We start from the raw sequence: 16,274 nt of genomic DNA, 5'->3' as shown, positions 1-16,274 counted from the left end.
AGGATCAAAGGACACCTCTGGAAGGAGACCCACAGGTGAATGGTGATAACAGCTGCTCAACATCAATTCAGCAGCATCGATTCAGCACCACGATCTGCCTCAAATAAGGGTCCAAGTCCTGTGTATTTAGCATGTTCCCTATAACTACAGAGTGAATAAATGAATGAGGAGAGAAGAGCTTATGAATAAAATACTTCCTAATAGCAGATAATCCAAAAGCCATTTTTCTTGGACATTGCAAAGAATTACCCTGTTTTTTTCTGTTATAGATTTACTTCCTTAATTACATTTTGCTTGGGTTAATACTGAAATTCATGTTTTTTAGTGCTTTCACATAAATTATGGGAATTTACAAGCTTAGAGGGAGCTGAATAGCAAGGAGACATCAAGAGTAAACTAAAGGGCTTCCCGGGTGGCGCAGTGGTTGACAGTCCGCCTGCTGATGCAGGGGAAATGGGTTCGTGCCCCGGTCCGGGAAGATCCCACATGCCGTGGAGTGGCTGGGCCCGTGAGCCATGGCCGCTGAGCCTGCGCGTCCGGAGCCTGTGCTCCGCAACGGGAGAGGCCTGTGTACCACAAAAAAAAAAAAAAAAAAAAAAGATGCTTAACTGCCAATTGGAGCTTCTGACTGACAAGACATAATCAGTGCTATAAAAAACTGATATAATTCCAGCTGTTTGGCATATTAATACTTACTTTCCTTTAGCGTTTAAAAACTATGACTTATCTTAGCTCAAAGATCCTCATTATTACCTAGTGTATTACATAACCATATTTAAAGACCCCAGTTCAGCTGCCAGTTTGTATTTCTCTAGGGCATAATGTTGGACAGAAAAGGGTATAGCAATAAGTAATTCAACTATTTTATTTAAAGATACAAAACTTGGGCTTCCCTGGTGGCGCAGCGGTTGGGAATCCGCCTGCCAATGCAGGGGACACGGGTTCGTGCCCCAGTCCGGGAAGATCCCACATGCCGCGGAGCGGCTGGGCCCGTGAGCCATGGCCGCTGAGCCTGCCCTCCGCAACGGGAGAGGTCACAACAGTGAGAGGCCTGCGTACCGCAAAAAAAAAAAAAAAAAGATACAGAACTTGAGGCCCAGAGGGGTCATGTGACTTCTAACGTTAGAGGCGAGGTTAGGACTACGATCAGATCTTCTAATGCCAGTACAATTGTCCCTTGGTATCTGCAGGGGATTGGTTCCAGGAGTCCTCTCGAATGCCAGAAGTCCATTATATAGAATGGCATAGTACAATGAAAACAGTTGACTCTTCGTATCCATGAGTTTCACATCCATGGATATGGAGGGCCAACTGTACTATACTTTTCCCCATGTACCACGTGAATGTCCACATAAAAGGAAACTAAATCATCCTTTGATGTTTTAGTGCATTTTTATTCAGAATGTTGAGAATTAAGGTTCTTTGCCCATAGTAAAGATACTAGCCAACAATGACTGAGTATTTCCTATGTTAAGTGCTTTATATGTATAATCTCATTAAACATTAATAGTGATTTTGTAAGGTAGGTACTATCATTATCTCTATTTTACAGCTGGGAAAGTCAGGCTCAGAGAGTTTAAGAACTCAGGTTGTAAATTGTGAGCCGAGATTCCCAATGAGGCAGCCATGACTCTAGACCAGCCCAGATTCTCCTCTTTGACCCCTCCATGGAACTGCCTCCACCACCTGATCCCTGCACGAAAGAGATGGAAGACAATGTTTGGCGTCTATGGCTGCTTACCTCAGGAACTTTGGACAATTATGTAAATAAAGGCAGAGTCATGTATTCCAGGCTGGAAATACCAAGAAACTTTGATTTATTCCCTGTCCATAGGCTGCATTCTTAGCCCAAGCTGCTTGTCTTGTGAGGGTAGTCATGGCTTAATGGAAGCCCAGTGACAAGATGGCTCCATCAGTGAAACTCCTTCATTACCCCTGCACATTCAACTGACAAATTTAACCATTCAGGAAGCAAGAAGGGGGACTAGAGAGACCATAAGATTACACAAATAGCAGTCATAAAGCCTATGGCCCTGCATCTCTTTATTTAGGAGAATCCATCTAATACTTTACTCTTGCAGGCACATTTCCTTCATGAATTGCTTTTGCATGTTCTTTGTCCATTTTTCACTTGAGTGATTCTTAAATTGGTTTGCAGGAACTCTTTATATACTAAGCCTATTAATCCCTGGGTTGTCATAAACGTACAGCTATTTTTCTATCTGTTGATTGCTTTATAATTTTATTCATTCTTTACACATGAAATCGTTATAGTTTTATGTAGTGAAATCAATCAATCCTTTTATTTATTATTTCTTCTTTGAGTATGCTAGAAGGTACACTCCCATCCTAAGAATATATTAATATTCACACATTTTTTTCTATTGTTTTTATAGTATCTCTTTTGTACTTTTAAAACTTTAATCAAATTGGAATTGCTTTTGGTGTTTGGTATAAAATGGAAAGACTTCCCTATTTTTCCCAAATTTTTAGTCTTTTAATCCACCCATTTGGTGACTAACCCACCCCTTCTCTATTTATTTGAAATATTCTAATTTCTGATTTATACAACAACTTCTGCAATTTCTATGGTGTTTCAGCAATACATTTCTTCATTAGTGTTATACTAGTTTCAATTATTGTTGGGTATACACTTGATTTACTTATTTATGCAATACTGGACTAGGTTTCTAGTTTCTCTGTCCTTAGCCAATTACAAGAAGCAACCTCGGGCTTCCCTGGTAGTGCAGTGGTTTAGAGTCTGCCTGCCAATGCAGGGGACACGGGTTCGTGCCCTGGTCCGGGAAGATCCCACATGCTGCGGAGCGGCTGGGCCCATGAGCCGTGGTTGCTGAGCCTGCGCGTCCGGAGCCTGTGCTCAGCAATGGGAGAGGCCACGACAGTGAGAGGCCCATGTACCACAAAAAAAAAAAAAAAAAAGAAGCAACCTCAAGGCTCTTAAAGGGAGCATGAGCACGTCAAGAAATGATGTGATCAGCCTGACTAAAAGGTGGGAGGCAGAAAACACTACAAAGTAGTCTTGAAGATTCAATCAAAGTTATTTGGGATTACTTAATGTAAGTCAAAACTCTTTAAAGATCTTAAACACCTCTGAGACTTTAACTAAGTGATTTATATTCATGAAGAACTCAGGTTATAAAAAATATTCATGGGAGTTCCCTGGTGGCCTAGTAGTTAGGTCTCTGTGCTTTCAATGCTGCAGCCCAGGTTCAGTCCCTGGTCAGGGAACTAAGATACCGCAAGCTGTGCAGCATCGCCAAAAAAAAAAATTATTTTTTTTCACATATTCACACACTTAGAACCACTCTCTTGGACTAAACTGGGTCAGAGTGAAGAATGGAGAAAACTCAGACCCTGCTCTGCCAACTGCATTTTATGTAATAGATTTCAGTCCTTACTTATGATCAGCACAAAATATAGAAGACGTAAACTGGAATCAAAATTTAAATCAGCTCACAATATAGTTGCATCCATTATTTGGCAAGTGTGTATTCTTCTCTTTGGAAAACTGCTTGTGAGAACATTCATATTTTGTAAAGATAACACTACAGGGCTCCCCTGGTGGCGCAGTGGTTGAGAGTCTGCCTGCCGATGCCAGGGACACGGGTTCGTGTCCTGGTTCGGGAGGATCCCACATGCCGCGGAGCGGCTGGGCCCGTGAGCCATGGCCGCTGAGCCTGCGCGTCCGGAGCCTGTGCTCTGCAACGGGAGAGGCCACAACAGTGAGAGGCCCACGTAACGCAAAAAAAAAAACCCAAAACAAACAAACAAACAAAAACACAACATAAAAAAAAAGATAACACTACAGAATGCATAACTACCTAAATAAACCATGTTATTTTAACCTAGGGTACAAATGGACAGCTGGAAGCCTGGAGGAAATAACTCAGCTTTGACATGCCCATAACAACTAATTCTACCTTTTCTAAAAATTCTTCCCTCGTCTCTCTCCCATCAATGCAAGGTCTAAGGATAAGTATAAGTAGCAACACCTGGTAGAGCTTGAGATGTTCTTACTCACAGTTGTGCACTTTTTCATTTATCTGAGCAGAAATCTTGTAATAGCACTGAGAGAACAGTGGGCTAAAATGTTCATGTGGAAGAGGAAGAGGCCATGGACAGTTTTAGAGTTCTATTTTATTTTATTTTAATTTTTTTGTTTCTTTTTAGTTTCATGTTTCTTTTAGTTTTGACTAGATGTATGATCCATCTCAGATTAATGTATACATATGGTATGAGTTAGGGATCCATGTTTACGTTTTTCCACATAAATATCTACTTCCAGCAGCATTTATTGAAACTATTTCAATTTCCTGATTGAATTATTTTGGTTCCTGTGTAAAAATTGATTGTTAATGTGAGGGGCTGTTTCTGGATCTCTCTCTAGAACTCCAGACTCAGATATCCAAATGCCTTACTTGACGGTGCCACTTGGATATCTAATAGACATGTCAAGCTCATATCCCCAAACTGAATTCCTTCTTCCCCTTCAAACCTGTTCTACATGTGGCCTTCGCCATCTCACTTTGTCATAATTCCATTCTTCTAATTATTCAGGCCAAAGATCTTGGCGTTACGGTGGATACTCTCTCTTGCACCTTATATTTCCAAAGTATGTAAGTCTACTTTCAAAAAACTCCAGAATCTCTGGGGCTTCCCTGGTGGCGCAGTGTCGACAGTCCGCCTGCTGATGCAGGGGACACGGGTTTGTGCCCCGGTCCGGGAAGATCCCACATGCCGCGGAGTGGCTGGGCCCGTGAGCCATGGCCGCTGAGCCTGCGCTCCGCAACGGAAGAGGCCACAACAGTGTGAGGCCCGCATACCGCAAAACAAAACAAAACAAAACAAAACTCCAGAATCTGACCACTTCTGTAGCCACCATCATGACAATACTGATCTCTGCTCCCACCCTTGCCCCTAGAGCCTACTTCCAAACAGCTGGAGTTTCAAGAACTTTTGAAAACTTAAGTCAAATCACTTCTCTGCTCAAAACATTCCAAGGACTTTCCCTTTGCACAGGAGAAAAGCCAAGGACCTGAAAATGGTCTCTCTCCATATCCTCCAAACCCTTCCTGGCCTCATCTCCTACCAGTCCCTTCTACTCTAACCCATCAACAGCCTCCCAGGCCCCAGTGCTTGATGGCCCATGGGTCCTACCTCAGGATCTTAACAGCTGCTGTTTCCTTTGCCTGGAATGCTTTTTCCCCATAATTCTTCATGGTTTCCTCCCTCATTTCCTTCATCTCTTTGATCAAATTGCACCTTACCAGTGAGGTTTCACCTGACTATTAATTTAAAATCGTATTCCTCCCCAGCACTTATCACCTTTTAATATCTTATATAAACTTTATTTTCTTTGTTTATTGCCTGAATATAGCTCCAACTGGAATGTAAACTCTATGAGAGCAGGAATTTTTGTCTGTGTCCTACTGTTTATTCAGCATCCTGGAACACAGTAGACACCCAATGGATATTTGCTAAATGGACAAATTAATTCCTTCCCACCAGGGCTTGCAAGGTGTTTTGGGGTATGGAAATAAAGACTCAGACTGAAACAAATTTTCTATTAATCTTGAGATTCTTAGTCTGTCAGAATCCCTTTTGGGTCTAATTTCTAAAAACTAAAATAGTAACAGAAAATCCAGGGATTAAAGTGAAAGTACAACATCCTTCCTTCGGAGCCCCCTGTGCTCTTTTCCTAGAACAGAACTTGTCTCCGTTTAAGGAAGTGTAAGACAGAAACGTACTGAACACATTTCAGAAATATTTTCAACTAAAACGATCAAAAATTTAAAGGTTTAATACAGAATTATGCTTTAGTTACTTGCAAAATGCATCACATTTCCAAACAATGCTGCAAAACAAGGAGTTATGATTTGCATTGTCAATATGGTTATATAGCTGCTGGATGCCAGGCCATATGCTTAGGACTTTGCATGTATTATTTAATTCTCACACTAATACTGTAAGACTCTGGTACTAAAAGTACATACAGTTTAGAGTTGAGGAACTTGAAACTTAAAGAGGTTAATATGACTGCTGCCCATATATTTCCTCAGGATCATCACATTGAAAATAAGCTTTCACTGAATTCTCAGTGCCCATTACACAGTCAAGGGGCTCTTCAAACATCCTGTCCCACTAGAATGTGGCTAAATTCTAAGTCTATTGTTAAGTCTATTGTTAAGTCTCTTGTTAGGGATTTTGTATTTGCTGCCAAATTTCTGACCCCAACTCCCCTCTACCAGAGAAAATATTGTGTAATAATATGAATAGCAACTCCAGTATTACCTTGCTACCGTCCAACTACTCCAAAAGGAAAATCCCCTGGGCACTCTGAAGGCCATAGGAAGATTAATTTTCACCCACAGATCTCCAGACTCGCACACAGTTGGAAAGGATGCATGAGTTTCAAGTAAGAGAGAGAGAGAGAAAAAAAATCCAGACATCTTTCTAGTCCAGGTGTGCTATCTTTAGGATTTATAATAATGGCTCCTCCCCATACCCTCGACCACAAATGCACATAAGCAAAGGGATAAGTTGCACTCGATCTTCGAAACAGTTCCAGGAGTTACAAGAAAGATGCTGGGCATTGTGAGATTAAGCAAATGTGCCCTCTGTGAAAGGAGAAGGGAATCTCAGGTTTGGGTGCTCTTGAAAGCTGCTGAACCACCCCCGGGAGCTTCAATGCCTTGATGCTCTAGTTGGCACCCTGATAATACCTTTTTCTCATGTTCGCCGGTTTTAGTTACTTTGCCCACCACTACAGGTAGGCCTGTCTTTGGAATCTGTAAATGTGCGTCCACACATTTCTGTGAGGAGAACAGAAACCCATCCATTTGGTTCATGACTTTCAATGATCTCCAGTTTCTTCCCAAAGTTCCAGAAATGGGCTCATGCTCTGCTTTCCCAGACCCAGTTTCTCCCTGACCCTTACGCCAGAAACTGTAACACTGGTTTTACTCTTTCCATCAGTTTCTTCCTTTCTTCCCATTGCTTTCCACTCTTCGTCCCTCCTAGGTTAGTTGCTGAAATTCGGTTCCTGTGGCAGCACAGTTTCCGTGACTTTTCCCGGGTCTTCTTCAGGTTACCTGGTGTCTGCTTGGTCCTTAGTTTCTGGCTGTTCACTGGGAGGTCATTCCATCACACACATTCAGTTATGAAACATGAGTAGGGTGTGGAGAAGGTGCCAGATCAAGGCATCCACGTAATCATGGCACAGAGATGGGACTCAGGCTCTGCAGCGCAGGCTGCAGCTCACATGGAGCCCAAAGAAATAACTGTCCTGATGGGAGCAATGGGTTTGTACTGCAGAATAGTGAGAAAGGACTCCAATGGGGACAGGGCTTGATTTTAGAGAGCCTCAGCAGTTAGACGGAGCAATTTTATATTTGACGAAATGGGCGGAACCGTTGGAAATGCTCGTGCACTGGGGTAAAAGGATGAAAGCAAAGCTTTAAGAAGATTAGTCTGGGGCTTCCCTGGTGGCGCAGTGGTTGGGAGTCCGCCTGCCGATGCAGGGGACACGGGTTCGTGCCCCGGCCCGGGAGGATCCCACATGCCGCGGAGCAGCTGGGCCCGTGAGCCGTGGCCGCAGGGCCTGCGCGTCCGGAGCCTGTGCTCCGCAGCGGGAGAGGCCACAACAGCGAGAGGCCTGCGTACCGCAAAAAAAAAAAAAAAAAAAAAAAAAGAACGTTAGTCTGGCTATTACGGTATGTTGGATGAATTGGAGGCAGAGAGACCGCATTTAGGAAGGTTTCAGAGCAACAAAAGAATGAAAAGCCACAGACCACGCTTATCAGAATGGACAGTAAGAGGCAAAACCAAGGAATTCTTTGAAGGAAGAACAAACAAGAGATTGGTGACAGACAGCATTTATATTCACAAAGCTAAACAGCTGGGAGAGGAGGGAGACACGTAGTTGAAAACACAGATATTCCCGATGACATATTCAGTTCTTGTGTTAGATGAGCCACACATCCACATTTAAAAATGTTCTTTGTTTTCTGATACTTGATGGCTATTTTGTAGACTCAAACATGCCATGTACGCTCAGGGTCAATAATACTCAAAAACAAGCTAATAAATTTTGACTAGATTCAAGAGCTAGTTAGTGTGATACTAAATCGTAAGGATAGTTTCGATAGAGCCCTAAATAAACTTTAGGAATTAAAGATTAAAAAGGATTTTATAATGTCTTTCTATCATGAGTACTCCTGGAATGACCTGCTTGCCCCCACTCACCTGGGAATAATATACAGGGGACCATGAACAAAAAATGTGAATTTTATATATTTATTCTTCTGGCCAGGAGAGATAGTGGGTTGGTAGGTCCTGTTCTTCTGTTTCTTGGAAGAGCAGAATTTGTCTAGAGACAGAATGATGTACTGTATTGTAGACAAAAGAGCTATTTTGAAGCCAAGCTGACTCGGGCACTAGTTTCATCTCTGCTATTTAGCATCTGTGTAATTTGGGCAAAGAGACTTCACCTGTGAGTTGCCCGATTTCTTATTTGCAAAACAGGGATAACAGTACATAACTCATGAGGCTGCTTGCAACACTTCAATGAGGTAACATGGTATTAATGACAGCCGCGTGGAAGGTACTCAGGAAATGCTAGTTCCCTTCCTTAAAAACTTTAAGAAAGGTTCATTTGCTTAGCTAAGCCCTAGACAGGTTATTTTGATGAAACCTTAGGGGACTAGTGCAGAATTTATTGGGGGTTGGAAAAAAATGTATGTGTAACCAACACTACCTCTTATCGAATTACTCCAGGGCATTGCCTCTAGTAGACAAGCAAGGCCAGAGACAGAGACGGTGTGCACAGTCATCCTTGACTCCTAAAGAAAAGTGAGAAACTAAGCAAGGAAGTCAATCCAAGCCATCAAGTATAATTCCAGCCCAAGTTTGAGCAGATTTATTTCCATTTTTGAAGGAAAGTAATTGTATCAGTGAATAGATAGAAGGGTCAACAACACAAAGATGAAGAAAGGACCAAATCATGGTAATGGGGCAATAAATTCAGTGCATCTGAGGAAGGCAAAAATGAAAATATAAAAATCAACACAAGTAATATGTCTGACTTTGTTTTTGGAGGCAGATGTTACTGTGGCTTAGATGGCAAATCCTCATTCACAAAGTGAATGATTGTGTCTTAGGCTGCATAGGAAATGCTGATTTAGTATTTGGGAGATTTTTATTAAGAAATTCAATCTAAGTTTGGTGGAAAACAAGGACGAGTGATTAATAATCAAACTGAAGGATGAAAAAGGGACAAAGCAAGTTTGAATAAAGGAAGAAAAATGAGGCAGAAACTTATTTAAGGAAGCCAGGCTAAATTATGTCCTTCAAGCCTGCATAAGCAGCTCCAAACAAGAATAGCAATTAGTGAGGTAATAGCCTAGGATTTAGAAAACCAATAACTTTTCTTCTGTGTGTATTATGGGTGTAGACATACTGACACAATATAAAATTATTAGTTGTTAAAACTGAAGGAGTTTTACCTTAAAACGAGGACAAACATAAGCCAAATAGCTCATATATATCATTTAATTTGTTCATGAATCCAGCTTAAAAGAAAGGAAAAAATACATAAAAGGAGCAGTGTAAAGAGATTTCAGAGGGAACAATTCTTTGAAGACATTTTAGACTAAGATGAGAATCTCTGACTTCATGCAGACCAAGGGAGGGAGCCAATATCACCGTTTGAGAACGGCAAATGAGGGCCAAGGAATGGAACAGAATGAGTTTTGAAGACAGTTTTACTGAAAACCGTCCAATTATGTGCTCCTTGAGAGCTGCCATCATGCCTCTTTAGTACGCATTAGTAATGTGTTTGGGGTACTCATCTGGTGCTTTTTGAATTATCCTAATTCCAGAAATTGAAACCTGAAAGGAGATGGTATGGATTTAAAGGAATTCCACTTCTCTATTGTTTGAATATAATGCTTATTATGATGCCAGCTACAAAATTAAGCCAAGTCTTAGGAACTCAACTCTTTGATATTCTAGAGCCTTGCCCCATGCTACTGGTATATTTTTCTTTCTACTTTTTGTCCACTTGAGATTGAAAATTGATTCAGAGGACCATTACGTAGATAAATACCTATGGATTTGTCCACCAATACAGTGCCCTATCTGTGACAAGTTTTATTATTTAGAATTTAAATGTGCAATCAGTGGGGGAAAAGATCTAGAAAATACTAAGGAGCTAGTCACAAATGGACTTAGTGCATATTGAGTGAATGGCTGTCAATATCTCCCTCAGCAACGCCATGGGAAGGGCACTGAGCCACAGGCACACACGCCAACCTCGGGACCTTCACACTCTCCTCTCAACTGCCACTGAGCCTGCTTCTGATGTTGGGTGGGCTGAACCGCAGACAGGAAGTAGTGGGGAGCCAGGGGTAAGCCCCTCTCAGGTAATGGAGAATTGACTGGAGAAATCAGAGGCCATTTCTAGCTCCCAAAGTTTATGGATATTAACCTAGTTTGAGAGCAAACCCTCCAAAGAACTTAGCTGAAATCATCTCATAAATCTTTTCAGATAAGTTAGGAAACCAGGTCTGAAGAGGTTTCACGATGAATGATAAAACACGGGCGGCTGCGTGGCATGCCCCCGAGGAAAGCAAGAGAGGGATGTGGAATGAGAGTCAAACTCTGTCTGCACTTAAAGGGCAACATGACAACCCCCCCACAAACTCCTGCAGCTGTTGTTTTAATGGCTTATTTATGGTGTTACAGAGCCAGTCATGTTTACTCTGTCCCACAGTTAGTTATTATACACAGGGACTCAGTGAATGAATTCTTCCCAGTGAAGAAACAAACTTCCTTGCTATAATGCGGTAGTAGTTTTGCCTACTACCCCGTTACTGAAACCAATCATTATTTTCTGGGACTGCTGAAATTATTTAGGAATCCCCTGTCCCTGGGCAGATAGACCCGAAGTTTTCAGCTGACCTTCACAGCTTCTGCCATTAGGGCAGTAAATCTCCCTTGAGGGCAGACAGCACTTGGGTAATTTTAGAGAGGGCAAAGGAGCAGAATTATAGGTTGTCTGGGAAGGGTTGAAAGATTAGACCTCTAGAGGGAAAAACTAAAATGAATCATCTCAAAGGGCAACTACTACTTAGGGTCAAAGTTTAAATGTCTGTAACCAGTGTTTTAGTTTGACTTGCTGCTGGGATAATTAATGCTCTCAGTTCTTGGAATAATTGAAAATAAAGCATTACATTTAGAACAGCTGAATTCATTTCAGAGAATAAAAAGGACGTTCATTAAGAAAAAGAAACAAACCTACAGTCACTGAGACATGAATACATGAAGACAAATACTAATGACTTACTTTTCTGAAATGAGTAATTTCCTTTATTTTAAACTATAAAAGGATATGATGGATTTCTTTAGAACAAGAATGGTGGAATATTAGGGTAGGTCCTCCACTTCTTTTCTTTAAATGCTTCTCTCTTCATGTAACTTAATTTGTATACATGTTAAAGCTTTGATTTCAAGAGCCACAGAAGATCTTGAAAGGAATCAGAGGCTTCTGATCCTACTCTCTAGGGATCGGGTTGCAGACCCTGAGCCTGAGGCAACATACCTCGAATGTTTGTCATGCGCTGTCTACTGCACACGTGGCTTAACCAACAAGGTAGTGCCTTTTTTTTTTTAAATAGTCACTTGCATTCATCAATGCAGTGGTTTTTTTGTTGTTTTTGGCTGTGCGGCATTCGGGGTCTCAGGGATCTGACCAGGGATTGAACCTGTGCCCCTTGCATTGGAAGTGCAGAGTCTTAACCGCCGGACCACCAGGGACGCCCCAAGGTAGTGCCTTAAAGTCACCTTTGTCCTTAGCAGCAAGTAGGCTAGCACTGCATGTTTAATAATCTAGATAGATTTTAAATATTTCTAGTTTTTATAAAATTAATACAATGCCTGATAATTGGTGAGCAAGAATATAAAATATTTTGCTGTATCAGAAAAAAACCCTTAAATCCTAGTCTTATCTATTATAGTCTGATTGAGTTAATTAGTCCCAACATATACCGGGAAATAGATTTAACATAAATGTTTGGGAATGGGAAACTTTAAAAATTCAAGTTTTCCAGATATTCCTAATTCTCTAAGTATTTGTAGTCAATTTGATAACATATAAATAAAAAGTGTGAAGTAGAAATCCACGACATAGGAAGGCATTTGTAAGTCACAAAGAGACTTGCAAACATTATTTTCAGGTGTCGGCTGAGAATCAGTTTAACTGAACAGTGAGCGTCTTTGTGGGTGACAGACTAACCCAGACGTCTCTGATGACAAGGATGTGCCACTGCACCTGGGACAGTTGGCTCTCTCCGTTCTCTGATTTGGGGCAAGTAATTCTTCAACTCTGCCTCAGTTTCCGCATTGTCCAACTTCTCAGAATAGCTATGCCTTTCAAATGTCCTATGGGAAAGTGCAGTGAAAATGAAACCTCTCATTTTTATGGCTGCTATTGCTTCTTCTAAACCAGATTAGCAGAGGGAATGAGTGGCTTTGGTCATGGTCAAGCTAGCTGCCTCTGGCTATGTCAACCTTGGCTTCTAATGAGATCCCTCTGGACCCCAAGAAGGAGCCTGGATGTCTGGTCTGTCACTATCAAGACCTGGCAGAAGGAATCAGAAGCAATTATGCAGATAAAGCTAAACTCCTCCTCTGCAAAAAAACCCCAACAAACAAAAACACCCTTCATTCCTGGCAGCTAATTTCATCAGATATCTGGAGAGGAAATATTACGAAAAAATTTTTTTCTCTATTATTGCCATGTCACCTCAGTTCTCTGCTTTTCTTATTTTTACACTTTCCATGAAAATAAGCTCTTGCATCTCCATCTTCTAGGGCTAGTAGCCAAAGTAGAGTTTTATGGATGCCACAGAGCAGAGCTGTCTATTTCCTTGTGTGAAGACCCATCTCTGGGGAAAGGCTTGGCCCACACAGTGACCCAAACCAGCTTTAATGAAATAGCCAGACGATGACAATGATCTCAGTCCTTCCACAGGCTTAAATCATTGCTTGATTGTGTCCAGCTGGCAGTAGTAAAATTTTGTTGACTGGGGCTCCACGTGTGTTTCTTTTTTTTTCTTCCACAGGTGTTTCTTGATCCATCCTTCACCTTTCTTCATCTTGTTATTTTAATAACCTTCCAAAGAGCGTTGTACCTTCCACGAATCTAACAGATCTCCAGCTCTGAGTGACTTGATCAGCTTGTAGGTTATGTTTGTGTGCGGCTTGCAGAGTTCAGCTCTCTGTGTTCATTAGAGCTAACTGTACACAGACACCTTCTGTGTGTGGTGCCTGAAGCCCCACGCCAGGCCTGGCATGGTATTTACATCCTTTGGTAACACGATTATTGAGGATTAAGAAGTATAAGTAAAATGACAGTCCATGACAATGAGTTCATCAACAACACTGAAGGAAGCGTGCTTTCTTAAAGGCATAGAACTGTGTGCCAAGCACCTGATGCTTAGAGATTTGCTGGAATGGATAAACCCTCTCTTTTCCCAGAGCAGCGGGTAATGTCATTTGGCTGAAAGTCGGTCTTTAATTATGGTGAGACTGCTTAGTGCACCCTGATGGTCTTACTGCTTGCTCTTTCCCATTAATTCTGAAGTTGTAACCCAAGTCCAGAGCTGTTTTGGTGTGACCCTGAGGTTACTTGAGTTTCGCATTTGTTTAAGTCAATAATTGTGATCAGTAATTTCCCTCTGGAACCCTTGGAGTATGGCAATTACATGAAATCTGCTTGGCTCGGTCATGCATGCCCAGAGTTAGAAATAAGTGCATAAGGCATTTGGAATGATAATTCCCAAGATATGCCTGAGCCCCTCAATAGCTCTGTGTTCCCTCTCTGGCTCATCAATATTCCTATTGTCAGTTTTAATTGCACAAGCTCAAGGAGATAAGGAAAATGGAGGGTATATTCTTTTAAGCCACAGAGAAGAGATGGTTTCTATTCTCTACCACTAAGCTGAAACCATATATTTGCTCCAAGTATAAAAGCTAACGCTTGGGGCAATATTTTCTTGTTTGACTTCTTTTTTTTTTGGCTGAAAAAGTATATTGATATTTCTAAAGTAAACTGTGCTGTAACTAGCGAGGAGACAGGCTGGGTTGGGAAAATGAATTAAATAAAGTGTATGTCTGAGTACCCATTTAGAAGAGTATTCACAGTCTCAACAGCTCTTAAAGGAAGGCAGTACATAATCAATAATGATGTACTGTTTGGTTTTCTAAAAACCAAAACTTCTGGGTAGCAAATGCAGAGTTCTCTGAGAAATCAATGGACGTTAATTTCACAGAACCACAAGTCACATTTATAACAAGTGGAGAGAAATAAAAATCCTGACACATCAACTTCATAAAAATTAGGTAAGTATTTAATTAGGCAGCCTATTTTGCAGCCTTGTAGACATTCTAGAAGGTCTCATGTCCTAGAATACAAATAGTACTACAGAGTTTTATGATGACTAAACCACAAACTGATGTTATAACCTCAAATAATTTAAGAAATGACAAAACATGATAAAGTGGATCAAATAGGCAATAAAATAGAAAGGCTCCAAATCTGCTAAAAATAAAACTGTCAAATTTCACCATGCAACTTCATAACTATTAGACACTGAGCAAATCCCTTAACATCCCTGAGCTTCAGTTCCTTCATCTATGAAACAGAGATTCCCATACTTTACTCAGGTCAGAGGGTTACCGTGGAGACAAATGAAATATTTATGACAGTGTATTTAAAAACCATAATACGCAGTACAAATGGTATTCTAACAATATTTAACATCACGTGGCAAAAGTTCTTTAAGGATTGTAACCTTTGCTATTACTGTAAAGAGCTCACTAGCACCCTGGTCATGGTCACATTTTTAATTTTCTTCATAGATATTTATGCCTATAATTTGGATCAATGGTCTACAGTAGGATATTAGTGACTAATGATCTAAATAGCCTAGCTTCTCATAAATGTGGATAACAGAAAGAGTTAATTCAATAAGCTGTCCTACACATATATTCTTTCTGAAAATGAATCAAAATGGAAAACTATTAAAATAGCCAATGTGGCTAGAACTCAAAGAGGCACAATAGAAAGATCAGTGCATAGAGAAGGTAGTAAAGAGGATAATGATGCCTTTCTTGCTCTGTCAACTTGCTGTGTGATATCTTCTAAATCCCTTCTGATTCCCAGCTGCCTGTGAAGCTTGATGAAGACAAGGATAACAGCTATGAAGTACTCTTTAGGAAAAATTTATTAGAGAGGGGGCGAAGGCGAAAAAGTCAGCCAGGATGGGTTCCTGTAAAGTTGAGCCTTGGCCTCACGACTACTGCCCTTGGTGGAGGGGTTAGGGAGGCCTGAGAAGGGGCAGCTGTGAGCCCTTAGCGGGTGACATTGCCAGTGGCCTGGGTGACGAGCACCAGCCAGCAAAGGGCTCCTAGGTGACACACCAAACAGCATCTACCACAACTGCCATACACTTTCTTACAAAAAGCTATTCTCTAACAGAAGTCAGGTAAATGTGTATTACAAACAAATTCTCTTGAAAGTTACCTTCTGCTCTTTCTGTCTCATCTTAGTCAAGCCACTTTGGACTTTGCCTTAGAACCTGGTAAGTGGGCTTATCTTCTCACACATATCCAGCCCATGGCCGTTTCAGTAACAATACCATCTTGCCGTACAGGGTCTACCCTGCAAGGAAAATGTGAAGTTGATTAAAATGGCTTTGACAACTAAGATATTGCTTCTCCTTTTCCATGTTACCTTCCCACTACCCATTTTCCATAAGTATCCAATTTACTCTCTGATTGACTGTCTAGGTCCAGCAGGGTGAAAAGCTGTCATCAAAACTAGGTATTAAGGGGGCTTCCCTGGTGGTGCAGTGGTTGAGAGTCCGCCTGCTGATGCAGGGGACGCGGGTTCGTGTCCCGGTCTGGGAGGATCCCACATGCCGCAGAGCAGCTGGGCCCGTGAGCCATGGCCGCTGAGCCTGCGCGTCCGGAGCCTGTGCTCTGCAGCGGGAGAGGCCACAGCAGTGAGAGGCCCGCGCATACCGCAAAAACAAACAAACAAACAAAAAAAACCTAGGTATTAGGCATTTAATTATGTAAATTTCAGACCAAAAATACGTAACTAATAGTGAAGCAAAACTCAGAGTGCCTTTATCAAAGAGCCCTTCCCTCCCTAAAAAATTTCCAGAAATATATATTTCAGAAGCCAAATA

At 41.4% G+C, this 16,274-nt stretch overlaps 1 long non-coding RNA gene across 2 annotated transcripts in view; it reads right to left on the bottom strand.

The window, feature by feature from the left end:
* The window catches only part of LOC137226663 (uncharacterized), a 230,345-nt gene that overhangs the window by 183,548 nt on the left and 30,523 nt on the right, over positions 1–16,274 (bottom strand). For both annotated transcript variants that reach the window (XR_010944464.1, XR_010944465.1), the window contains exon 3: positions 15,605–15,742. This is a non-coding gene — a long non-coding RNA (uncharacterized lncRNA). The remainder of the gene's footprint in view (positions 1–15,604; positions 15,743–16,274) is intronic.

Source organism: Pseudorca crassidens, chromosome 6 (genome assembly GCF_039906515.1).
Source record: "Pseudorca crassidens isolate mPseCra1 chromosome 6, mPseCra1.hap1, whole genome shotgun sequence".
Lineage (NCBI taxonomy): Eukaryota > Metazoa > Chordata > Mammalia > Artiodactyla > Delphinidae > Pseudorca > Pseudorca crassidens.
The sequence above is the reverse complement of the archived record's forward strand: the minus strand, read 5'-3'. Positions and strand labels throughout refer to the sequence as shown.